The 26243-nt window shown below is 45.7% G+C and overlaps 1 long non-coding RNA gene across 1 annotated transcript in view; it reads left to right on the top strand.

The window, feature by feature from the left end:
• Positions 1 to 25238, top strand: part of LOC138287536 (uncharacterized) — a 45585-nt gene extending 20347 nt beyond the window's left edge. The window contains exons 2-3 of the long non-coding RNA XR_011202232.1: positions 9794 to 9930; positions 24977 to 25238. This is a non-coding gene — a long non-coding RNA (uncharacterized lncRNA). The remainder of the gene's footprint in view (positions 1 to 9793; positions 9931 to 24976) is intronic.
• Positions 25239 to 26243: the final 1005 nt, after the last annotated feature.

The following is a 26243-nucleotide window of genomic DNA, read 5'->3' as shown; positions in this document are numbered from 1 at the left end:
TCCTGGGGGAGGTAAGTAAATGTTAAGGTCACAGGTAAGTAAAACACTTACAGGGTTCAAAGTTGGGTCCAAGGTAGCCCACCTTTGGGGGTTCAGGACAACCCCAAAGTTAACACACCAGCAGCTCAGGGCCGGTCAGGTGCAGAGGTCAAAGTGGTGCCCAAAACACATAGGCTTCAATGGAAATAGGGGTGCCCCAGTTCCAGTCTGCCAGCAGGTAAGTACCGGAGGGCAGACCAGGGGGGGTTTGTAGGGAACCGGGGGGGACACAAGCAGGCACAGAAAGTACACCCCCAGCGGCACAGGGGCGGCCGGGTGCTGAGTGCAAACAGGCGTCGGGTTTCTGATAGGAATCAATGGGGAGACCCGGGGGTCTCTTCAACGATGCAGGCAGGCACAGGGGGGGCTCCTCGGGGTAGCCACCACCGGGGTTAGGCAGAGGGTCATCTGGGGGCCGGCCCATGCACTGGAGTTCAGTTCCTTTGGGTCCTGGGGGCTGCGGGTGCCGTGTGGTTTCCAGGCGTCGGGTTCCTTGAAGCAGGCAGTCGCGGTCAGGGGGAGCCTCTGGATTTCCTCTGTAGGCGTCGCTGTGGGGGCTCAGGGGGGTCAACTCTGGCTACTCACGGGCTTGCAGTCGCCGGGGAGTCCTCCCTGTAGTGTTAGTTTTCCGCAGGTCAAACCGGGGCCGTCGGGTGCAGAGTGGAAAGTCTCACGCTTCCAGCGGGAAACGTGGGGTCTTTAAAAGTTGCTTCTTTGTTGCAAAGAGTTGCAGTTTCTTGAACAGGGCCGCTGTTCTCGGGAGTTTCTTGGTCCTTTAGATGCAGGGTAGTCCTCTGAGGCTTCAGAGGTCGCTGGACCCTGTTGGATGCGTCGCTGTTGCAGCTGGGGCCAAATCGGTTGTCGTCTCCGTCTTCACTGCAGGGCTTCAAGTCAGCAGTTCTTCTTCTTCTTTAGATTGCAGGAACCTATCTTCCTTGGTCTTGGGAGCCCCTAAATACTCAATTTAGGGGTGTGTTTAGGTCTGGGAGGGCAGTAGCCAATGACTACTAGCCCTGAGGGTGGCTACACCCTCTTTGTGCCTCCTCCCTGTGGGGAGGGGTGCACATCCCTAATCCTATTGGGGGAATCCTCCTTCTACAAGATGGAGGATTTCTAAAAGTAAGAGTCACCTCAGCTCAGGACACCTTAGGGGCTGTCCTGACTGGGGGGTGTTTTTCTCATTATCTCCTCCAGCCTTGCCACCAAAAGTGGGGGCAGTGGCCGGAGAGGCGGGCATCTCCCCTAGCTGGGATGCCCTGTGGCGCTGTAACAAAGGGGGTGAGCCTTTGAGGCTCAACGCCAGGTGTTACAGTTCCTGCAGGGGGAGGTGAGAAGCACCTCCACCCAGTACAGGCTTTGTTCCTGGCCACAGAGTGACAAAGGCACTCTCCCCATGTGGCCAGCAACATGTCTGGTGTGTGGCAGGCTGGCAAAAACTAGTCATCCCACACTGGAAGGCAGATATGTTTTCAGGGGGCATCTCTAAGATGCCCTCTGAGTGTATTTTTACAATAATGTGCACACTGGTACCAGTGTGCATTTATTGTGCTGAGAAGTTTGATACCAAACTTCCCAGTTTTCAGTGTAGCCATTATGGTGCTGTGGAGTTCGTGTTTGACAGACTCCCAGACCATATAATCTTATGGCTACCCTGCACTTACAATGTCTAAGGCTTTGCTTAGACACTGTAGGGGCATAGTGCTCATGCACATATGTCCTCACCTGTTGTATAGTGCACCCTGCCTTAGGGCTGTAAGGCCTGCTAGAGGGGTGACTTGCCTATGCCACAGGCAGTGTGAGGTTGGCATGGCACTCTGAGGGGAGTGCCATGTCGACTTAGTCATTTTCTCCCCACTAGCACACGCAATCTGGCAAGCAGTGTGTATATGCTGAGTGAGGGGTCCCCAGGGTGGCATAAGACATGCTGCAGCCCTTAGAGACCTTCCCTGGCATCAGGGCCCTTGGTACCAGGGGTACCAGTTACAAGGGACTTACCTGGGTGCCAGGGTTGTGCCAATTGTGGAGACAAAGGTACAGTTTAGGGAAAAAACACTGGTGCTGGGGCCTGGTTAGCAGGGTCCCAGCACACTTTCAAATCATAACTTGGTATCAGCAAAGGCAAAAAGTCGGGGTAACCATGCCAAGGAGGCATTTCCTTCCACACACACCCCTCCCCCCTCCCACAAACGAAAGAGGATGAGACTAACCTTTCCCAAGAGAGTCTTCATTTTCTAAGTGGAAGAACCTGGAAAGACCATCTGCATTGGCATGGGCAGTCCCAGGTCTGTGTTCCACTATAAAGTCCATTCCCTGTAGGGAAATGGACCACCTCAACAGTTTAGGATTTTCACCTTTCATTTGGATTAGCCATCTGAGAGGTCTGTGGTCAGTTTGAACTACAAAGTGATACCAAAGAGGTATGGTCTCAGCTTCTTCAGGGACCAGACCACAGCAAAGACCTCCCTCTCAATGGCACTCCAACGCTGCTCCCTGGGGAGTAACCTCCTGCTAATGAAAGCAACAGGCTGGTCAAGGCCATCATCATTTGTTTGGGACAGAACTGCCCCTATCCCATGTTCAGAGGAATCAGTCTGCACAATGAACTGCTTGGAGTAATCTGGAGCTTTGAGAACTGGTGCTGTGCACATAGCTTGTTTCAGGGTGTCAAAGGCCTGTTGGCAGTCCAGTTTACCTTCTTGGGCATTTTCTTAGAGGTAAGTTCTGTGAGGGGTGTCACTATGGATCCATATCCCTTCCGAAACCTCCTATAGTAACCAGTCAAGCCAAGGAATGCCCTGACTTGAGTCTGGGCTTTTGGAGCTACCCAGTCCATAATAGCCTGGATCTTGGGTTGGAGTGGCTGAACTTGGCCTCCACCTACAAGGTGTCCCAAGTAAACCACAGTACCCTGCCCTATCTGACATTTAGATGCCTTGATAGGCCTGCTGCTTGCAGGGCCTGTAAAACTTTCTTCAGGTGGACCAGGTGATCCTGCCAGCTGGAGCTAAAGACAACAATATCGTCAAGATAAGCTGGACTAAAGGACTCCAAGCCAGCAAGGACTTGATTCACCAACCTTTGGAAGGTGGCAGGGGCATTCTTTAAGCCAAAGGGCATCACAGTAAACTGATAGTGCCCATCAGGTGTAGAGAATGCTGTCTTTTCTTTTGCTCCTGGTGCCATTTTTATTTGCCAGTACCCTGCTGTCAAGTCAAAGGTACTCAAGTATTTGGCAGCACCCAATTTATCAATTAACTCATCTGCCCTTGGAACGGGATGGGCATCTGTCTTGGTGACAGAATTAAGTCCTCTGTAGTCGACACAAAACCGCATCTCTCTCTTGCCATCCTTGGTGTGAGGTTTGGGGACTAAGACCACTGGGCTAGCCCAGGGGCTGTCAGAGTGCTCAATGACTCCCAGTTCCAGCATCCTGTGGACTTCCACTTTGATGCTTTCCTTAACTTGGTCAGACTGTCTAAAAATGTTGTTTTTGACAGGCATGCTGTCTCCTGTGTCCACATCATGGGTACACAGGTGTGTCTGACCAGGGGTTAGGGAAAAGAGATCAGCAAACTGTTGTAGGACGTTCCTACAGTCAGCTTGCTGTTGGCCAGAGAGGGTGTCTGAATAGATCACTCCATCTACTGAGCCATCTTAAGGGTCAGTGGAGAGGAGATCAGGGAGGGGTTCACTCTCAGCTTCCTGGTCCTCATCTGTAACCATTAACATGTTTACATCTGCCCTGTCATGAAAGAGTTTGAGGCGGTTCACATGGATCACCCTTTTGGGGGTCCTGCTAGTGCCTAGGTCTACCAGGTACGTGACCTGACTCTTTCTCTCTAACACTGGGTAAGGGCCTCTCCATCTGTTCTGAAGTGCCCTGGGAGTCACAGGCTCTAGAACCCAGACTTTCTGCCCTGGCTGAAACGCAACCTTAACAGACTTTTGGTCATACCACATCTTCTGGAGTTGTTGGCTGGCCTCAAAGTTTTTACTTGCCTTTTCCATGTACTCTGCCATCCTGGAACGTAAGCCTAGTACATAGTCCACTATATTTTGCTTAAGCTCATGAAGAGGTCTCTCACAGCCTTCTTTCACAAGAGCTAGTGGTCCCCTCACAGGATGGCCAAACAGAAATTCAAAGGGGGAAAACCTTACTCCCTTCTGAGGCACCTCTCTGTAGGCGAAAAGCAGACATGGCAAGAGGACATCCCATCTCCTTTTGAGCTTTTCAGGGAGCCCCATGATCATGCCCTTCAATGTCTTCTTAAACCGGTTAACAAGACCATTGGTTTGTGGATGGTATGGTGTGGTGAATTTGTAAGTCACCCCACACTCATTCCACATGTGTTTAAGGTATGCTGACATGAAGTTGGTACCTCTGTCAGAAACCACCTCCTTAGGAAATCCCACTCTGGTAAAGATACCAATGAGTGCTTTGGCTACTGCAGGGGCAGTAGTGGACCTAAGGGGGAATTGCTTCAGGGTACCTAGTAGCACAATCCACTACTACTAGGATATACTGATTCCCTGAGGCAGTGGGAGGTTCAAGTGGACCCACTATGTCCACTCCCACTCTTTCACAGGGGACCCCCACCACTGGAAGTGGAATGAGGGGGTCCTTTGGATGGCCACCTGTCTTACCACTGGCTTGACAGGTGGCACAGGAGGCACAAAACTCCTTTACTTTCTGGGACATGTTGGGCCAATAGAAATGGTTGACCAACCTCTCCCATGTCTTGGTTTGTCCCAAATGCCCAGCAAGTGGAATGTCATGGGCTAAGGTCAGAACGAACTCCCTAAACTTCTGAGGCACTACCACTCTCCTGGTGGCACCAGGTTTGGGATCTCTTGCCTCAGTGTAAAGGAGTCCATCTTCCCAATAGACCCTGTGTGTTCCACTGACTTTTCCTTTTGTTTGCTCAGCAGCTTGCTGCCTAAGGCCTTCAAGAGAGGGACAGGTGTCTTGCCCCTTACACAGCTGTTCCCTTGTGGGTCCCCCTGGGCCTAAGAGTTCAACCTGATAAGGTTCCAACTCCATGGGCTCAGTTCCTTCAGAGGGCAGAACTTGTTCCTTGGAAGAGAGGTTCTTTTTCTTTTGCTGTGTTGAAGCTGATTCCCCAGTCTTCTTTCCTTTTCTCTTGGAGGGTTGGGCCATTATTCCAGGCTCCAACACCTCTTTTTCACCCTGAGCCTTGCACTGGGCCCTTGTCTTGACACACACCAGTTCAGGTATACCCAGCATGGCTGCATGGGTTTTGAGTTCTACCTCAGCCCATGCTGAGGAATCTAGGTCATTTCCAAGCAAACAGTCTACTGGGATAGCAGAGGAGACTACCACCTGTTTCAGGCCAGTGACTCTTCCCCATTCTAAAGTTACCATAGCCATGGGATGTACTTTAGTCTGATTGTCAGCATTGGTGACTGGATAAGTTTGTCCAGTCAGGTATTGTCCTGGGGAAACCAGTTTGTCTCTCACCATTGTGACACTGGCACCTGTATCCCTCAGGGCTTCTACATTAGTCCCATTAATCAAGAGTTGCTGCCTGTATTTTTGCATATTAGGGGGCCAGGCAGCCAGTGTGACTAATGTAGCTTCAGTGTGAACCCTGATTTGCTCTGGGCACACTGTTGATCCCGCCTGGAGACTGGCTATTCCAGTGCTAACTGGAGTAGTAGTAGAAGTGGAACCTTTCTTGGGACAGGCCTTGTCTCCAGTTTGGTGCCCCTGCTGATTACAGCTCAGACACCAGGCCTTTTTGGGATCAAGGTTTTTACCCTTGTACCCAAAATTGGATTGTGAAGAGGCTTTGGACCCTCCCTCCTGAGCAGGTTTTTGGGGCCCTGTAGAAGACTCTTTACTTTTACCCTTGGATGTCTCAACACTCTTCCCCTGGGGAGTCTTTGTGACCCCTTTCTTTTGTTCACCCCCTGTGGAAGTCTTGGTCACCCTAGTCTTGACCTAATGGTCTGCCTTCTTTCCCAATTCTTGGGGAGAAATTAGACCTAGGTCTACCAGATGCTGATGCAGTTTATCATTGAAAAAATTACTTAAAAGGTGTTCTTTCATAAACAGATTGTACAGCCCACCATAATAATTTACACCACTGCCATTAATCCAACCATCCAGTGTTTTGACTGAGAAGTCAACAAAATGAACCCAGGTCTGGCTCGAGAATTTTTGAGCCCCCGAACCTAATCCTGTACTCCTCAGTTGAGAATCCAAAGCCCTCAATCAGGGTAGCCTTCATGAGGTCATAGGATTCTGCATCTTTTCCAGAGAGTGTGAGGAGTCTGTCCCTACACTTTACAGTGAACATTTCCCAAAGGAGAGCACCCCAGTGAGATTTGTTTACTTTTCTGGTTGCACAAGCCCTCTCAAAAGCTGTGAACCATTTGGTGATGTCATCACCATCTTCAAATTTTGATACAATCCCTTTGAGGATTTTTAGCATGTCAGGAGTATCTCTGACCCTATTTAAGTTGCTGCCACCATTGATGGGAGCTAAGCCCATCTCTTGACTTTCCCTTTCTATGGCTAGGAGCTGTCTCTCCAAAGCCAATCTTTTGGCCATCCTGGCTAACAGGAGGTCATCTTCATTGAGGCTGCCCTCAATGCTTCCAGAGTTGCTGGACTCACCTGTGGGAGAAGCAGCATCTCTGACTATCACTTGTGGAGTCAGGGTTGGAGGAACCCTGGTTTCCCTAACTAGGAGTGGAGGGGGGGGGGGGATTGCCCTCCACTTCACTAGCTCTGTATGGGTCTCTTCAGAGGGGTTGTCTCTAGCAAACTCTGCCAAGAGCTCCTGGAGCTGTACTTAGGAAGGGTTTGATCCAGTTTTTATCTTTTTGATTTTGCAGAGTCCTTAACTCTGACATCCTAAGATGCAGGTAAGGGGTGAGGTTGAGCTCCAAGACCATCTCTTCTGCAGTAGACATTATTTCTCTAAAAGTTGGGATACTTTTTAAGAATCTAAAACTATCTCTAGAACTTAATCCAAACTTTTACAAAACTTTTAAACTCTAAAAGAAATGCTAAAAGATAATTTAGAATTATAATACATGAACCTTTTGGGTGTGAAGCCATACCTTCTCAAATATTCAGAAATGTTTGTGCTAATGAACTGTGGACGATTATCTGGCAAAAGATACTCCAGTAAACCTTGTCTGTCAAAAATATTCTCAAGAAAATTGATCACTGTATCAGTGGGGAAACTCTCTATAATTTTTAACTCTAGCCATTGCCAATAGTAGTCCACAGCAACAATAGCACATATATATTCCCAGTAGTTACATTAAAGGGGCATAAAATGCCCACCCCAAGCTTCCTCCAGGGTCCTTCTAGGAAGTTCCAGTGCTCCTGAAACTATCACATACGTTTTAGCAAATGGATTGCTTTTGCTATATTGATGACACCTCCACACCCATCTATCACTAGCCTTATCTATCAAGAACATCATCCAGAGCAGGCATCCAGCTATACTCTTGGATCCTTCTCTATGTGCCACACCTACCTATATGTTCCTCGTGCGGTTCTTTAATTACCTTTTCTATTTCATCAGAAGTTGACACAATTAAAATGTATACACATGTGGATCAGCCCTGTGATCCAGTCTGATTCCCTTCTCCCCTTTAAGTGGCAAACCCAAAGCTGGGTAAAGTCACACCATTTTTCGGTTGTTACCCTCCATCTCAGGCCCTGAGGGAAGATAAGCAGTTTTGCAAAGCATACTAGATGGGGAACACACAACACTAGTGAATACATAAGCTCCCAATTTTGACAACCAAGCCTTTTTCCATAAGGTAATGGAGGTATGTCGGGGAATAGCACTGAAAGCAATAATATGAGGAGGAGAATTAAATATGGTGTTTGATCCCTTAACAGATAGATATGGCTCAGTGCACTGACCTGTCACCTCTATGGCTAAAACCATCCTACAATTATGTATCCAACACCACTTATTAAACCAGTGGTGGTGTAGAAACCACACTGCTAAAGAGGTTACATTTAACTTCTCGGTGCATAGCAGTTCGACTTGAATTCACTACTGGTTGGGTATGAGAACTATAGCTGGATGGACAGCAGATATTTCCCCCTTAGCTCAGACCCTATCCCATCACATTCCTGTCAAGCTTGTTGTAAGAAATGGGTTTTTAGTTGTGAAGGATGCGAGTCCTTCACAAGTAATAGGTCCGCAAAGGTCTTATTACTTGGAACCAAGTACCCTTTGTAGCACTTGACTCTCCCAGGGAAGCAAAGTAGTGCAGTCCAAGGCCTACGCAGGTGAAGTGGTGTGGGATAGCAATCCCATGTCGCTGGCACACAACAACAATAATCAATACATTTTTGTCCAGTCAATGCTTTTTCTTTGAAAAAAGGAAAACCCTTTTTGTTACATATACATTACTAAATACTACTGTAACTGAAGGTGGGCTGAGGAAAACTACTTACCTAAACTTCCACTCGTAGTTCCCCTCAGGGTGCAACCTGGCAGAAAAGTACAATGAGACAAGGAAGGACAAAGAACGTACAGAGATAGAGAAACAACAGAGACAAAAGAAGGACTTGTTTTCTCTCTCCAAAAAATGACCCGAAACAGATTGAGAGGCTCATGAAGGGAGTGTAGGCGCTGGACTAACCAAGAGATGCTGAAGCAAGGAGTCTGACAGATTCAGGCACGGACGGCTCCTCCGCAGAGCACTCCCCTCAGTGCGCATGTATGTTTGGCCAGCCGTCCCGGGCCGGCCAAACACAAATGTGCACAAGGGCTCTCTCCAACCTGGCACTGTGTTGCTGAGTTGGAGAGAGCCGTCCCATGCTCCCAGTCTGCCTTGGAGCGCCTAGCCATAGCGCTCCAGCCAATCATGACGCTGCTTTGAGCAGCGTTATGATTGGCCGCAGGGCAGGCTGGGAGCCTGCAGTGCAGAGGAGAGTGGCAATGACGTTCAGGTAAGTTTTAACTTTATTTTATTTTTGTTTTATCACCCCACCACTTTTCCAAGTCACCAGACGCAACTGGACTTAAGAACAACGAGGGATCCAAGAGAGAAAAATGTGTTGGACCAAAGAGGACAAATTAAGGCTGCAACAGACTGGAGATGTGCCCAGCCCCCTCCACTCTCCTGGAAGAGGGTGGCACACGGGTGGGTGCTTGTTTACGTGACTGGCGTTAGCGGGGAGGGAGCTGAGCTAGAAGGAGGGTTAATCCGTAAATGGTTTAGAGCGAGTCACTGGAGAGGAAACTATTCAAAGCATCTGAGTATTTTAAGGATTGCAGGGCGACTGTTTTAAAGTGAGGAAGATGTTGTAGAAGAAATACAATTGTAAATAGCAAGAAGATAAAAGTATTGCTTTGTCCCACAAGCAATCTTGGTTCTTTCTCTTTTTATATTGTGTTTTTATTTATGGTATCTAGTTTTGCGTTGCGCTCTAAAGAAACCACAACCTTTAACAGGCTGCAATAATGAGCTGTAGGGGTATAAGAGACAGGATGAACAGGGCAAAAGGCGAAAGGAAACCTTCAAAAGCTTAGCAAAGAGGAAAGGCCAACAGCATACCCTAATGAGTTTAACTGAAACTACCCAGATTACTTGATCAGTAGAATCAAATTTGGGAGGAAGGATTGTCAAATAAGAGAAAAGAAGAAGTTCTTCAGTTATAATAGAAAGACTATAATAGAAACCCGAAGACAAGATAAATCCATTGAGACTTCATATTCAGTACACTTACCTGTGTTCCACTCTTTTTCTCTAGGGTCTCTGGTATGGCGGCTGTGGTACCTGTGGTGGAAAGGAAATAGTAAATCAATTGAATCTTAGGACATGCATTAAAGGAACACGATGGAGTGGGCCACAAAAAAAAACAAGAAGACCTGTGATAATGCGGAAGAGGTAGAGAGAAATCTGAAATATAAGAAATAGGATGAATAAACTTTAATTGAACATGTTTTTTCCAATTTAAATATATTTCTCATGCCTTCAATTATGCATGAAATTACAAATATATACTTGTAGGTGTATGGAAGTATCTTGGGTGGCAAGTCATCACATTACACCCCTAGAGGGTCTGGGGCCCCATAATCACAATAACCCTCACATTTAGCAGATGCAACATTGTATTATAAAGGGGTATCATTTTAAATAAGGCAGGCCTATTGGCTTTGTCAGGGGGTCACCACATTATTAGCAATGCCTAGAGGTTATACTTGATCACTGCAATACATTATAAGGAGTCTGTATATATAAGGCAGGCTCACTGGCTTCGTAAGGGTGTCACCACATTAATAAAATGAGCCAAATGTCATGTTTCAATTACATAGCACCATTAAAATCAGTAAGCACTGTATAAATAATCAGTAGCCTTCACAATTATGATCATTTTGTTGCTCAAAAGCAATGATGTCAATAAAGCATTTGAATTTCAATCATTTCAATCACCATGTGTCAAGGTCTTTCTTCACAGTCTACAGACCATATAGTATAGCCATAGAACCAAGCATAAGCCCAAGAGCAAACTCTCCAGCTTTGGAGGCACTTTAATAATAAAATAACTATCAGTCGTCGTCAGGGATTCTTTTCCCTTGGAGAGGAAGGGTGAAATTTCCAAGAACTCTTCTGGGGGGTTTCTGCACTTTGCAGCCCCCCAACACTTGGATAAGGCAAAGATGGTGTCCCTGCCTATTCTTGGGACACTGAAGAAAAACAGTATGCGAATTTAACCCTGTCGCATTATAAGGTGCTCTATGAGAATCAGTGCATGGCCACATGTATTTCTTGCATTTTAGGTGCTCCAGTCCCACCCGGAGTACCCACAGCCCTTGTTCGTTTTTCTTTTTTTTCATTTTTTTTTTCAGGGGCCATAGCAACGTAGGGTGCCCACTCCTGGGCTGGCACCATCGCTCGCCGACACAGGATCCTGCATGCTGATTCTCCCTCCGTATTCTTGTGGGAGGGTTGTTGCTGATCTGTGACTTCCCCACTACCCCCAGTTGTGGGCATGGGAAGCAGGAGGCAGCACAGACAGGAGTGTAGTGGTACTCAGGTTGGCTTCCATTGTCCCAGGGTGTGGGGGTTCCCAAGAAACTTACAATTGCATTGAGCTCCTCATGCAAACCCTGGAGTCTATTGGATTCACCGGCAATGTCCTTCACTGGTTCTCCTGCCTTTCCAACCAACATAAGTTTGTTCACGTGGGCACCTCCATGTCCCAAAAGTGTGTGCCATACGGTCTCCTGTCTTCTACAACCTTTATGTGGTGCTGATTGGTACTCTACTCGCAGGTAATAGCACCACGATTCATCAATATGCTGATGATACACAATTCTACTGGATAGTATCCTCTGCTTCAGACACCCGACACCTGCTTCCAAATCATCCAGGGTTGGATGTCCAGCATCTACCTGAAGCTCAACCCAACCATGACAGAGCAACACACAGAAACAAGCATGTGAAGCTTCCCATTAGACATGGCTGAATGTTCAACAAGTACCCACCTGTACTTGTTGTAGCTTTCATATATCACCATATGAGAAGTGTGTGCTCCATTTTAATGCAAAGTGTACGTAATCAACATCCGGAATCACATAAAATCATCAAGGTTCTTAAGAAGGTTCATCTTGAATTCAGCCAGCCTTTTCTGTCTGATCCTGCTGCCCTATCATGACACTCTCACTCAATTAACATTAAGGAGGGTCAGTTCACTGGAGAGGGAGAATCCTGGGCTTAAATAATCAACCAGAACCAGTTATCAGAATATAGATTCATTTAAATGACAAATTAATCATTACAGAAAGTAAAATGTTAGAATCAGAAACCAAATTCAGTAATAACTGCAATAGTGCAATGTGTCTTTAAGAAATTAAGTAGCCACAGAACATTAGAAAATAATCAAATTAATAATAACAAGCCCTAATACAAAAGGACCACACAGCATCTAGCCCCTCTAGTACAAGAGCAGAATGAGAATGCCAGCTCCTCCCTCGGTATACAAAGTCAGCACACAACGTCATGGCGTGGTCTTAGATAGAAAGGCAGCACATGTTAAGCATTAAGTTTCTACTGAAAAGTTATTTCTCACAAGACTTTGAGTGAGTATCCAGTGGTTACCCAAAAAACACTGTAAGACTAATCAATAAAATGAACATGATAAAGAGAAGACATTTAAGGAGCCAAAGGACATTAACAAGCGAAGGCGGGCATAAGACAGCCAAATCAGAACACCAGCTTATGGACTCCCCTATTAAAGTTAAGTTGGAGAACAATGACATCCTAGTTTTGATCCTACAATGTCTGAACTCACAGCATGACCTCACCCAGCACACTAAAACCAAAACCGACCTTCTGCAAGCTAAAATATTGGCCCAAGAAGTTAAAGTTCTCTCAAATGGAATAGAGGAGGCCAAATTGAGAATAAATAGAACAGAAGATATTGAAAATGAGCTACTGAAAAAAAGATGTAATCGCCAAAATCGTTGACCTACTGGAAAGAGAGGTCACCGGTTTGGAATACAGAAGTGGGTGGGGAAATGTAAGAATTTTTGGCCTATGGGAGAAAAGAGTAAAAACCAATTCTAAATCTTGTGCAACCTTCTTGGATTCACAGATTCTACAGGACTTTGGCCTCTCTTTTGATGACGATTACGAGATTGTGAGACCACAGAATTCCCACCAGACCCATGGCTTACTCAAAAAATCCTAGACCCATGATATTCAGGCCACTTTGCTACTAACATTCTAAAGCAGTCTTGGACTGTGTGGGGACAATGAACGCAATAAACTGGAAAGACACCAAAATTTGTTTCTCACAAGGCTACGCAAAGCTACCATAATTTGCAGGAAGGGGTTCCTGGCACTAAAAAGAAACATAAGATCACCTAACATGTCCCTTTCCTTTGTGGGCCTATCCAAGATAAAAATAATAAATGAAGTGAAAACATCAATCTTCGTTAAACCAGTGGAGTTGGAACCTTTATCAAGAACCTGTAGCGCTCACAAAAAGAACCTTTGATTCATGCTTTTCCTCTCCTCGAAGATCTGCAATTAACTTCTTAAATCTTCCTTTAGAAGCATCACATAAACCTGGCCGTAGGTTTTGTCAACACTGATAATCTATTAAACTCATTTTGTTTTTGGTCTCAAGTCTGCTCATTTGCCTGTGGGCAATCTCTGACATATCTATATGCTCATTGCCTCTCGTACCCACTGAGAAAGCCTGCACTATTAATTAACAGTACTCTTCGGCTAGCAATACTTACTGTAATTAATGCTAATTCTTTAAAAAATGCCTTTATACTCCCTCAACTATCTCTTTCTTCAATAAACGTCCTAACATACTTATCATCTACCATTCTCTGAATTACTATAACTCCAGGTTATATGATATATATTGACTTACATATACTAACACCATCTCAAAACCTAATTTGTCTTACCTCTCTTATAACATTTTCAAATTATTAGCTTGCATGGACATTATTAGGATTGCTCAGGTGACAGTAATGCTTACATGCACAAACCGGTACAACATTTCTACTAATGTATCACTCTGTTTACTTATCTATTTTCACCCTCCTAGCAAGACCAGTACTTCCTATAGACTTCGGTGGGTGGGATCGCACCCAGGGAACCTTCATCATCCTTCAAAATAGAATGAATCTCAGTTGACTGAGTTGTTTCCCGAGGGTGTGACCATCATCTCCTGGGTAACCTGCTTGGCTGCTCTATCCCCTGGCACATGGTGGCCTGCAGCACCCCAGCCCCAAGACTCATGTCTGCCTGCTCCAGTCCTGCTCATGCCCGGCCTACTGTAGCTGGTTCTGCCGGCAGAAGCCCTGCCCTGCTCATCATCCCTGGCCACAAGCCTTCCCGTCGAACCAGCATTCTCCCAACCCGACTCCTGGCTCTTCATAGAAGGGTGCCTATGCCAGGCTAGAAGGTAGTCTGAGGGTGTCTTCTGAAGCCTTTGATGGTAGGCCTCACAACCAGCCCCACGGCTGTCACCTTGCTGCTATGAAGGCCATCCAAGCCACCTGCTTGTCCTACCTTTGCACTACCTGAGCACTTTGTAATGTCTGTCATCCCCACACTTGAACTCTTCCCAGTCACGGGCCCCACCTACACAGGCCCGCCCATTTGAAGGCATGAGTCGAGCGCCTGGAAACCTACTTTGATGCCGTAGATGTGTCGCTGACATGAAATGCAACCTGCTCCTACACTTGGGTGGGACGGACATCCTCAAAATCTCCAAGATGGTTGTCGAAGCAGGACCACTGTGCATGTACCAACACTGAAAAAAAGCCATCACAGGGCCCTTTGAGCCTTACATCAACCTTGATTATGAATGCTTTCTGCTGCAATAGGTGCGCCAATGGTCAGATGAGTCAGTTGATGTTTTCTACAGCCATCTGAAAGAACTAGTGAGCACCTGCACACTTCAGGAGGATGGAAACAAGGTAAGAACGCAGTTTATACAGGGTTGTGCATCCTCCAAACCCTGTGAATATATCCTGCAAGAACTGAACATGGTCCTGAGAGATAGCCAAACCCTTGGACGATCCAAGGAGCTGTCTAAAGCACGTGCAGCAGCTGTCGTCTGTCAAGGTCGAGCCCGTCAGCGCCCCCCATAAGGACAATCATCATTGCAAGCCTGAATGCCCCAGACCGAGAACCGTCTGTGCAGATGGTGTGGTGGCTCCCTCCCGTACACAGGTGAGTGTCCAATGCTGTGGCATCATCAAGAGGGTAAACGACCCTACCCCCTGGATCTCCCCACTGTGGTGGCGAAGAAACCAAAGCAAACAGGTGCTTTGCGCTTCTGCATCGATATGAGGCTACCAAACCTAGGCGTGAGCGGAATTTGACTCCAACCAAAGATGACATCATTGGTGAACTCTTCGGTTCAAAGTGGTTTTCTAAAATGGACCTTTGGTCTGGCTATCACCAGATCCCTCTACATCCAGACTCCCTGCCAATCATGACATTCTCCACTCAGACCAGCCTGTGGAGTTACACTCAGCTGAACTTTGGCATATCCAGCACCGTCGAAGTATTCCAGCACATAATTTAAAAAGTCCTGAGTGGTCTCCCTGGCATACTGAACGTGAGCAATGACATTCTAGAACATGTCCCAACACTGGAGAACCACCTCGCTCTACTCTGAGGTGTATTCACCAGGCTGAACGAGTATGGCCTAACTCTCCAGAGACAAAAGTGTGAATTCATAAGGAATGGCATCTGCTTCTTTGGCTTCCGGTTCTCTGACCCAGGGATTGGTCCTGTCTCGGCAAAGGTCAAAAATATTTGGGACGCTCCAGCCCCTTCACCTGTGTCAGGTGTCCGCAGCTTCCTAGATATGGTGACATACAGCAGATGTTTCATGATGAAATTGTCAGATCTCACTGGCCCTCTTCACAAGCTGACTAAGGCCACCAACCCCCAGGTGTGGGGTGAAGAGCAAACACAGGCATCAAAGAAGACCAAGGAAGCCCTATATGCAAACACAACACCTGTGTACTTCGATGCCAAGTGGGAATCCCAGCTGGCAGCAGATGCCAGCCCCACCAGCTTAGGAGCGGTGCTGCGCCAACAACAACAGTGTGGTGAATGGGCACCTGTCACCTACGCAAGAAGAACTCTCACACCGACCGAACAAAGGTACTTTCAAATCCAATGAGAATCGCAATTCATTGGGGTTGCCGACATTTCTACATCCACCTGTATGGTCAACCATTCACTATTGTTGTGGATCACAAGCCACCGATACTGTTATTTAAAGGATCCTCATCTGAACCTCCCCCACAAATTGAAAAGTAGATCCTGCTGCTGGTGCTGCAGGAGTTCAACTTAATTGTTGAATTCCAGCCCAGCACACGTAACCCAGCAAATTTTCTGTTGTGCCATGCCCACCCTTCACATTATCTGAAGCCCAGAAAGCCCAAGAGACTGAGGAATACTTCTGACTAATACTGGACCGAGTAAGATTAATCGATATTTCACTCTCGGGGGTAGTAGAAGTGACCAAACAGAACCACTGACTACAGCTTGCTATCCAAGTGACCCTGTCAAGAGACTGGCAACCCCTCTGGAGTCCAGCAGCATACCGCACAGAGGAGGCAAGTCAACTTTGTAATCATTTCACCATGTTCAACACAACCTGTCTGTCATTGAAGAGGGCTGTCTTACGCCTGGTCCTCCTCAACAGCAAGAAGAGCAGATGATTGACGGAATGCTAAACAATGCAAATGTTCACCCCCCAGTCACAGATCTGGGTTTAATCTATCGGTTTTTTGCTCACCACGCTACCCTCATCGGGACCCAGCGATGTGCAAATCAGTCTTGACCAACCCAAACTGCTATGCCAGGTCCTCCCTGGACCGGAAGCAAGCATCCTGGGACCAGTTTCAGGGTATCACCCTTCATCAGCCAGGCTAGCTTGAATCCAGTGGCACAGTGAGCATGGGACACACATCTGGGCATACCCTTCTCACTTAGGGCAACGTTAGCAACACAAAAGGATGATGGACGGAGTGCTGAAAAATGCAAACACTCACCCCCAGTCACAGATCTGGGTTTAATCCATCGTTCTTTTGCTCACCATGCCACCCCAGTTTGGACCCAACCATATGCAGTTCAGTGTTGACCCTGTTCCTCATGGGAACAGTCCAGCCCGAAATGCCAGGCCAGGTCCTCCCTTGACCGGAAGCAAGCATCCTGGGACCGGTTTCAGTGTATCACCCTTTATCAGCCAGGCTAGCTTGAATCCAGTGGCACAATGAGCACGGGACCCACGTCTGGGCATACCCTTCCCACTTAGGGCAACTTTAGCAACACAAAAGGATGATGGACGGAGTGCTGAACAATGCAAACACTCACAGATCTGGGTTTAATCCATCGTTCTTTTGCTCACCATGCCACCCCAGTTTGGAACAGGGTCAAGACTAATTTGCATACGGTTGGGTCCAAATTGGGGTGACGTGGTGAGCAAAATAAGGAAGGATTAAACCCAGATCTGTGACTGGGGATGAGTGTTTGAAAAGTTTCAACACTCCGTCCATCATTTTATTTTGTTTGGTGATGTTGCTTTATATTTAGCACTACCCAGTGGCACCCAGCCCAGCCAGAAGATACCCTGGGTAAGCCTTGCAGACAGTCACTGGGTAATTTAGAATTTAGCTTATGATTCGAAGGTCGTGATCATCTCAGGGATGGTTAGTCAATAGCGCAGATGGTCATGGGTGACGTGGCATCTAGTCGCAAGCCCTATTGCTTGGTTTTACTCATGAAAATATGTCACTTTAAGTGTCACACATTTAACTGTACAGCGTCACTCATAAGTACACTAAAGCCATTGGAATGTCACACATAAGCAATGTGAAAACTTGGCTGCTATGATAAGGTATATGATTGTCCGTTTATACATTGTTGATGATTGAACCCCAGTGAAGAAATTCGTGGGTCATCATCAGAACTGAAATTTATCTGAGCACAAGAGACCAAAGAAAAGATAACCTGTCTTGGGAGTGAGACAATTCTTTACTTATGGTAGCTGAAATAACTGCTGAATCTAGAAGGATAATATGGGGAAAGGATTTAAGTTGGAGCAACAAAATATATGTATAAAGGTCAACAGTGTCACAAAATATATGTATAAAGGTCAACAGTGTCAAATGCAGAACAATTTCACCTAATTCGGAGTAAAGGGAACAAATTCCTAAAGGCTGTTTAAAAGGAGCAAATTAGTCGATAAATAAATAGTGAACGGTTCAAAATGGTGTCCTCTGTATCAGAATAGAGGAAGGCAAAAACAGGTAAGATCACGTATGCTGACCTATGATGATAAATGACTGGTCTGTGAACTAGAGGGGGTATATTAAACGTCCCTGTAGATAAAATACAGAGACCAATGGAAATAAGGTGCCATGGGTCATCATCAGGACTGAAATTGAAAAAACTTATCTAAGTGCAACAGTGTCAAATGTAGAACAAATTCACTTACTTCGAAGCAGAGGGAACACATTCCCAAAGGGCTGCTCACTAGTAGCAAATTAGTCTAGAACTAAAAAGTAAACAGTCAAAAATGGTGTCCAATGTATTAGAAGAGATGGTGGCGAAAACAGGTAAAGTCAAGGATGCTAACCTGCAATTTGAAATCCAGTGAGTAAATTAAACAACCAAGTAAAAAAAATACAGTAATGAATTTAGAAAGGGGGGGCGGCGTGGATGGCATGTAAGCCATTAATTAGGTGCGCATTCAAAACATGCCATAAAATCCCAGAAAGGATTAATCTAGTAAACCGTACCATAAAATCACAGAAAGGAGGAATCTAGTAAGCCATGACTGTGTTGAACAGCGGCAGCCACCACTTATGTCAAGGGGAGGGCAGGCGGGCAGAAGATGGGGTACAACAGGGCAAACATTTAAAAAAAAAGAAAACACTTACTCCGCCGCCTGTCTCCCGCCGCCTCCAGCCGCCTTGCTGCTCTTGTGGTGTCCCAGCATTTGCTGGGACACCAGCACAGGCGTCCCGGCAATCCTGGTGCTGCTTACCTGCTAAACATAGCATGTAAGCAGCGTCAGGATTGGTCTCAGCGGCTCGGAGTGCCGCTCAGACACAAGCCTGGGGTCTGTGCTGTTTCTCCAGCACACAGCCGGGTTGGAGAAACCTAAGTGCGCATGTGTTTTTGGCCGGCCTCAACCGGCCAAACACATTGTTGGCTATCAGAACTGGTCAAATCTGAATCTTCCTCCCTATGGTCCTCAGAATAGTGGAATATTCCTGTATCTTCTGCTCACGATTTGGATTCATCGTTGAGACCAACTCTTCTGCTTTGTTCAGAATGCTAAATTATCTGCTGGATAGTTGTTTAATCTCAAACTATTAGGAAGAATTATCCATGTACTTTAATTAATAATGTGTTTGACAATGGCAGTGGAATAGTCGGGTCACACCTAGACGTTTGCAATGCACTCTATATGTCTCTACCCAAACATCAACTTCATAAATTGCAGATCATACAGAATATATTAAACAGGTTGTGTTTAGGCCTGCTCTGTATGGCACACATTAAGCATCTGCATGGGCTTTCTACTAAAGAAAGGATTAAATTCAAAACTCCGGCCCCAATTTTTATATTGACGGACTGAGTAAACTCTGTGGGCCTGATGGAGGAATGGGGCCCTACTACTCCGTCTGCCAAATGTATAAATGACCACCAAGCTGGCAGTCCTTTATCCGGGGACAGAGCCCTGCACCAAACAGTTAACTTTTTTTATTTTCAAAATTAAAATTCCAAAGTGGGATTTTTTTTAAAATAAAAAATAAAATGCTCCCCTCCTCATGGAAGTCCGCTCCCATGGCTTGTGAAGCATTTAGCAGTTTTCACTGCCCCTTACCACCACGGTTTTCCTGGCAGTGACGGGCAGTGAAAACTGACCTGTAATTCCTTCCATTTAAATTAGGTGGGCAGAATGACAGGTTAGCCTTTGAAGCGCCTTACTCTGCAGGGCTGTCAGGAGGGGATTAATCACAGCAGAACTGGAGTAGTCTACACCGTGATTAATCCTGAAGTCCGCAGATGGACCACATTCTTAGTCGTAAGGATACTCCGTTGCGACAGAGTATCCTTACTGCCGAGAATTAAATTGGGCCCTCTGTGTATTTGTCACAAGGCCGCTTATGGAAATAGTGTTAATTTCACTCGTAGACAAATTCATATTGTTCATCTTTTCCAGTTTTTGAGATCTGTCACATCTGGCCTCCTGGTTGTGCCTAAAATCTTTAACATTTGAGTGGGTGGTTGCTCCTTTGCTTACCATGAAGTCCAACTGTGGATTTCTGTCCATGCTAGTTGTTGACATTAATAATCATACCACTTTTAGGAAGCCTTTGAAAACCTATTTGTTTTGGCTTGTCCCCTGTTATTATGGTTAATGGCAAGCTACCTAACTCTTGGACAGAAGCAGTTATTAACCCAATTTTAAAAAAAGGTTCCCCTTTGAATCCAGTTTGCTGTCATATCATCACAAATGGTGTGGGGTAGTAGGAACTGAAGGTAAGACTAGGTCAGTCTTTTTTCAGTGGTATTAGTAAGGTCACTTTAGATCCTCAGGTAGGGAAGTCATAGTTGGAAAATGTCCAAGCTAGGGGGTGCTGTGTTGTCCTACAGGGGGAAGGGGGGTTTCCCTTACGGACTAGGTGGTCTCAACACAGCACCCCCTAGCTTGGACATTTTCCAACTATGACTTCCCTACCTGAGGATCTAAAGTGACCTTACTAATACCACTGAAAAAAGACTGACCTAGTCTTACCTTCAGTTCCTACTACCCCACACCATTTGTGATGATATAATTTCTTTAGGGAGGCGGTGTGGGCTAGCAACACTCCCAGTGCTCTCCTTTTGTGTACATATCCAGTTTGCTGTCATCTGTTCTCACTTTTATATGTTATTACCGATGTTTTTGCTACATTTGTTTGTTGCATATGAACATGTGGACTTCTTCTCTTTAGTTAAAACCTGCCAAGTGTTCCAGGTCTCAAACCTACTTCTCTATAATTGCCCATTGTCTGGTCTTCGGGGATGTTGCCAGAGTATCCACCAGGCAGTTAGGGATATTGCTTCATAAACATTAGGGCAGCTTTTGACTCAGTCAATTGGATGAAGTTGTGAGAAGAATTGAGGGGTTAGAACATTCTTCCAGGCGTTATGGCAATTATTCAATTGCTGCACCCTAACACCTGGCTAAGATGGAGCTATTGCATGTGTTAGAAATGGGATCTTTGGTTGACAGTCAGGTTACCGCCTGTTCAAGCAAGAACCCTCACTTTAGTCAGGGTAAAAGAGAATCACCCTCAGCTAACCCCTGCTTACCCCCCTGGTAGCTTGGCAGAGCAGTAGGCTTAACTTCAGAGTGCTAGGTGTAAAGTATTTGTACCAACACACAGTAACTTAATAAAAACACTACAAAATGACACAACAGAGGTTTAGAAAAATAGGAAATATTTATAAACAAAACAAGACCAAAACGACAAATATCCACAATATAACAGTCAAGTTATTAAAAAAATGCAAAAAGAGTGTTTAAGTAGTTTTAAACGCGTGAAAATGTATCTGGTGTGCATCAAAAATAACCCCGCACAGGTAGGTGTGCATTAAAATGGGCTTGCGATGCATCGATATCACTCATGAGCAAGACCTCGCGTCGTTTCCCCCTTTTGTTGAGTCGGCGTACGTCGGTTTTTCTCTCCGCAGGAGAGCGATACGTCGATTCGGTCCGCACACGGGTCCAGGCAGGCCTTACCTTGTTTTTGCATGCACAACAATGGTTTGCGTCAGAAATCCAGGCGCACGATGATCCGAAAACCACGCAGCTCGGGTTGCAATCTCCCAGCCTCCCTCAGCGCTGCTGTGCGTCGTTTCTTCTGTTCCGTGCGTCGATTCTTCGGTCGCGTTTCCGGCGAGCGTCGATTTTCAGCCGCAGAGCCTGCGGCGCGTCGTTTCTTCAACCGCAGATCGGAGTCACGCCGATCTTTTCCCCGCACTGCGCTCTGTGCCTGGATTTCTACCTCTTAGGCTGCCAGCTTCTCCTTTCAGGGTCCCAGGAACTGGATGGGCACCACAGGGAAGAGTAGGAGTCTCTCCGGAGACTCCAGGTGCTGGCAGAGAGAAGTCTTTGCTGTCCCTGAGACTTCAAACAACAGGAGGCAAGCACTAAATCAACCCCTTGGAGATTTCTTCTCAAGATAGAAGGCACACAAAATCTAGTCTTTGCCCTCTTACTCTGGCACAAGCAGCAACTGCAGGATAGCTCCACAAAGCACAGTCACAGGCAGGGCAGCTCTTCTTCCTCAGCTCTTCAGCTCTTCTCCAGGCAGAATTCCTCTTTTTTCCAGAAGTGTTTCTAAAGTCTGTGGTTTTGGGTGCCCTTCTTATACCTAATTTCTCCTTTGAAGTAGGCCTACTTCAAAGTAAATTCTCTTTTGAATGTGAAATCCTGCCTTGCCCAGGCCAGGCCCCAGACACTCACCAGGGGGTTGGAGACTGCATTGTGTGAGGGCAGGCACAGCCCTTTCAGGTGTGAGTGACCACTCCTCCTCTCCCTCCTAGCACAGATGGCTCATCAGGAAATGCAGACTACACCCCAGATCCGTTTGTGTCACTGTCTAGTGTGAGGTGCAACCAGCCCAATTGTCAAACTGACCCAGACAAGGAATCGACAAAAGGCAGAGTCACATAAATGGTATAAGCAAGAAAATGCTCACTTTCTAAAAGCGACATTTTCAAACACACAATCTTAAAATCAACTTTACTAAAAGATGTATTTTTAAAATGTGAGCTCAGAGAACCCAAACTCCACATGCCCACTGCTCTCGAAGGGAATCTACACTTTAAGCAGATTTAAAGGTAGCCCCCATGTTAACCTATGAGAGGGACAGACCTTGCAACAGTGAAGAACGAATTTAGCAATATTTCACTGTCAGGACATATAAAGCACATTACTATATGTCCTACCTTAACCATACAGTGCACCCTGCCCTTGGGGCTACCTAGGGCCTACCTTAGGCGTGTCTGACATGTAAGAAAATGGAAGGTTTAGGCCTTAGGCCTTAGTCAAATTTACAGTTAAAACTGCACACACAGACACTGCAGTGGCAGGTCTGAGACATGATTACAGAGCTACTTATGTGGGTGGTACAACCAGTGCTGCAGGCCTGGTAGCATTTGATTTACAGGCCCTGGCACCTCTAGTGCACTTTACTAGGGACTTACTAGTAAATCAAATATGCCAATTATTGATAAGCCAATTACATACACATTTTGTAAAGGAGCACTTGCACTTTAGCACTGGTTAGCAGTGGTAAAGTGCCCAGAGTAACACAAACAGTAAAATCAGAGTCCAGCACACATTAACAACCTGGGGAACAGAGGCAAAAGGCTAAGTTAGATCACGCCAAGGATGAAAAGTCTAACAGCATGTAAGCAGGTTGTCAGCTAGAACTGATATCAAGAATGGCATAAAGCAGGGCTGCATTTTAGCCTTACTGTTCTTTTGCTTATTTCTCTCAGATGTTTCTACTACATTGGCCACTGTGAATTGTCCCCAAAGTTGGCTGCTTATAGTATAAAGACGACTTTGCGCTACTGGATCCCATTTCTATTGGATTACAGTGCAAGATGTCTAGATGATATAGTTACTGCATGCTACACAACTTGAAACTGAATAATGCTAAAAATAAAGTTGTAGTATTCCGTAAAAGGAGAACTTGCTATTCTTGGTGGATTGGAGAGGCAAAGTTGTAAGGCGTAGATTCTTACTAATATCTGTGGTTTACCAAATCTCACCCCCAGGTAAAGTACTGGACTTCTGTTGAGGTTAAGGCCCTGTCAACTGCAGGAGTTTTAACTAGAATTCACAACATATAACAAGGCTTCACTCCAGTAATGAAGACAATTTCTAGAAAAGTAGCTCCGCTAGCCTTTATAGGGTAGCTCCATCTTATTTTTAGATGGCTGGATTCATTTCTCCTCTTTGGAATGTATGGTCCAGGAAAGTGCCCTGGGATTAACTAAACCTTTTTTTAATACCTTTAAGTCACCTCTAAGGTAGGTCCACCGCCTCTATCGTGGGTCACATGATTATGAGTAGAGTGGCAGTTGAAATTTGTGTATTTCTCCCAGACAGCGAGACAAAGGGGGACTAGGTGGGAAAAAATGGGCCATCCTGCCAGGACGGGAGGGGCAGAGCTGTTCACTGCCCCACTTACATTTAAGAGGGGCAGCCTCAGCACACTCACAATGAACTTGACACCAGACCTTTGTCACTCTATACCTCTTGGAACAGGGATGGAAGGAAATTCCAGAAACAAATGGCTGGCACTAGGTGCAAGTATTTGACCCTCAGACCTACTATTCAGTACAGTTCTGGACTTGTGGATATTACAGAAGAAGGACTACCTTGTTCTCCAGAGGACGACCCTGCTACTTAAGGCTTGTCTTGTTCTTCAGATGACTGCCTTGCTGTTTGTTGCCTGCCATGCTCTCTGAGAAGGAAAACTGGACCTGCTCCCTTCATCCAAGGCTCATCTGAGTGACCCGTAGGGTCAATTGGCTGACCTCCTGTTCAGAGCTACAGGGACACAACAAGCTCTAGAGGCCTCCCTGCAACTTCCCAGCTGATCTACTGCAACTGGCTCTGCCTGGACCTACCAGGACATGCGACTGGACCTGCTTGAGCCCTGCTGGCCTTGGCTGGAATTGGTACCTCATCCTCAAGAGGTGCCTCCACAGGTCTTGACCCTTGTCTAGTATCAGTTGAGCTCCTCCTGTGAAATCCTGAAGTTTTGAACTCTGTGCGCGGACTTTGAGAAGGTAACTTTTTCATCTGATCTAACCTGATCCCTGTATCCAGCCTGCACCCCCATCTGGGCAGGCCTGAACTTGTTACATTGACCAGGTCTAGCGTGACCAGATACCCACAGTTAGTGTCTTCTGCTTCTTGGCTCTCTTTTTACTTAAACAAATTGCAGATGTCCAGTTTCACTGACTGGAGTTTTGTCAATGTGCTCCTATTTTATCTATTAAAGTTCACTCTAATCTTCTAAATTGGTGTGAGGTTGTTCTTGTGTTGTGTTTTCACATTATTACTTTTGGTGTGCTCCATAAATACATGACACAGCACCTCAAAATTAAGTCTTACTGTTTTTGTGTCACGCTACCAGAGAGTTAAGCACAGGTTATTTTAGTGATTGATGTGGTTCACTCTGACAAGGGTTGTGGTTGTTGCTTAAGAAGGGTTAACACCCCCTCAACCAAAAACCGGATTTCTTACAAAGGGGTTTCTATAAAACGTCAAGAGATGGACTATTTGTATCTGTCAGAGAAAAATGTAATCTTGTTATCAGTGGAATTTCTGGGAGATAATAACAGGCTCTTTTATTTTCAGAAATTCGCAGAGAGAAAGCAAAGAACCAAAATCCTGCAATGAAGACACGGGATAAATCCTGAATCAATGATTAAAGGGTTTATGGGGGATGCAAGAATGGCAAATAAATCTTGTTTGTTTCATTGAAGATTTACTGTGCTTCACTTAATCTTGGATTGTCCGCGGTTTTATTGCAACCCTTGTTCTTGAAATATTGAAGTTACCATAGACACACTGTAATTATTCTGTTAGGTGAAGTGCAAAATTTGGATATAGAGCTTGCTCTTGGTAAAATGTTATCCTCAATAAAATGAATGTACTTGTTCTGTAAAACTGTGCAAACTTGGTTTTGTGGTATGTTGTTTGAAAAGGTTTGTAACCTTATGAAAAATATTGTTTAAAAAGAAGAGTGAAAGTATTAATTATTTATAGCATCCAGCTGAAAACTTAAGTAAGAAAACCTTATTATGAAGTATTATTTAGTACCTCAGCAGCAAATCTGGTTTACTTTACAAGTTCAGCCTGCCCACCCTTCTGCCTTACTTCTGAAAGGTGCTCCGCATAGCACGAACATCAGAACTTGGGTCAACACCAATGCATCTCCCACATGTCGAGGTGACAGCATTAGAATTCTGATAATTTAGCACAGTCTTTAATGCCCTCAACCTGCGCATTACCGGAGGGTAAGTAACCTATCGCATGTACTGAAATGGTGGGCACCAATCGTTCCCCTGATGCTGCAGGAATGATTGATTCATTACACTTATCCATGAATCCCACCTCAGACAAGACTGCTGTTACTATGGTGAGTGCCCAGTCACCGAGATGCTGGGCAGATGTGTCTTAAAATCTCCTTTAAGAAACAAACCTAGGGTGTCTACCAATGCCTTCAACCTTTCAATATTTCTTCAGTGCAATAAATAGTGGGTGTGGTGGTCCAGAGGCATACAGAGGGCCCAAAGTGTCATTCACTATGATACAACTTCAATAACCCAGCCCCAGTGCCCTCGCTGTATTGAACTCACAATAAAATAAAATCTGATCTGTTACTAGGTGTAGGTACGCGCGTCCCTCTTTCAGTGCTGGGTGCACAGGTGACAGGAGGACCATCATAGCTTGTGTAACCAGTTTTTAAAGCAACTGGAGAAAGATTAATACCTCAATTGAATGCATGCTGGTGACCTGCAGTAAAAAAACGACTCCTTGTAGCATTTTGTTGGGGCCCTTACGATGGACAACTTTAGGCAATTTTGAAAATATACAAACCATCCAACCCCAGTTTCTCAGG

The sequence above is a fragment of the Pleurodeles waltl genome, chromosome 4_1 (assembly GCF_031143425.1).
Source record: "Pleurodeles waltl isolate 20211129_DDA chromosome 4_1, aPleWal1.hap1.20221129, whole genome shotgun sequence".
In the NCBI taxonomy this organism is placed as follows: Eukaryota; Metazoa; Chordata; class Amphibia; order Caudata; family Salamandridae; genus Pleurodeles; species Pleurodeles waltl.
This window is presented reverse-complemented; position numbering and strand designations above follow the sequence as displayed.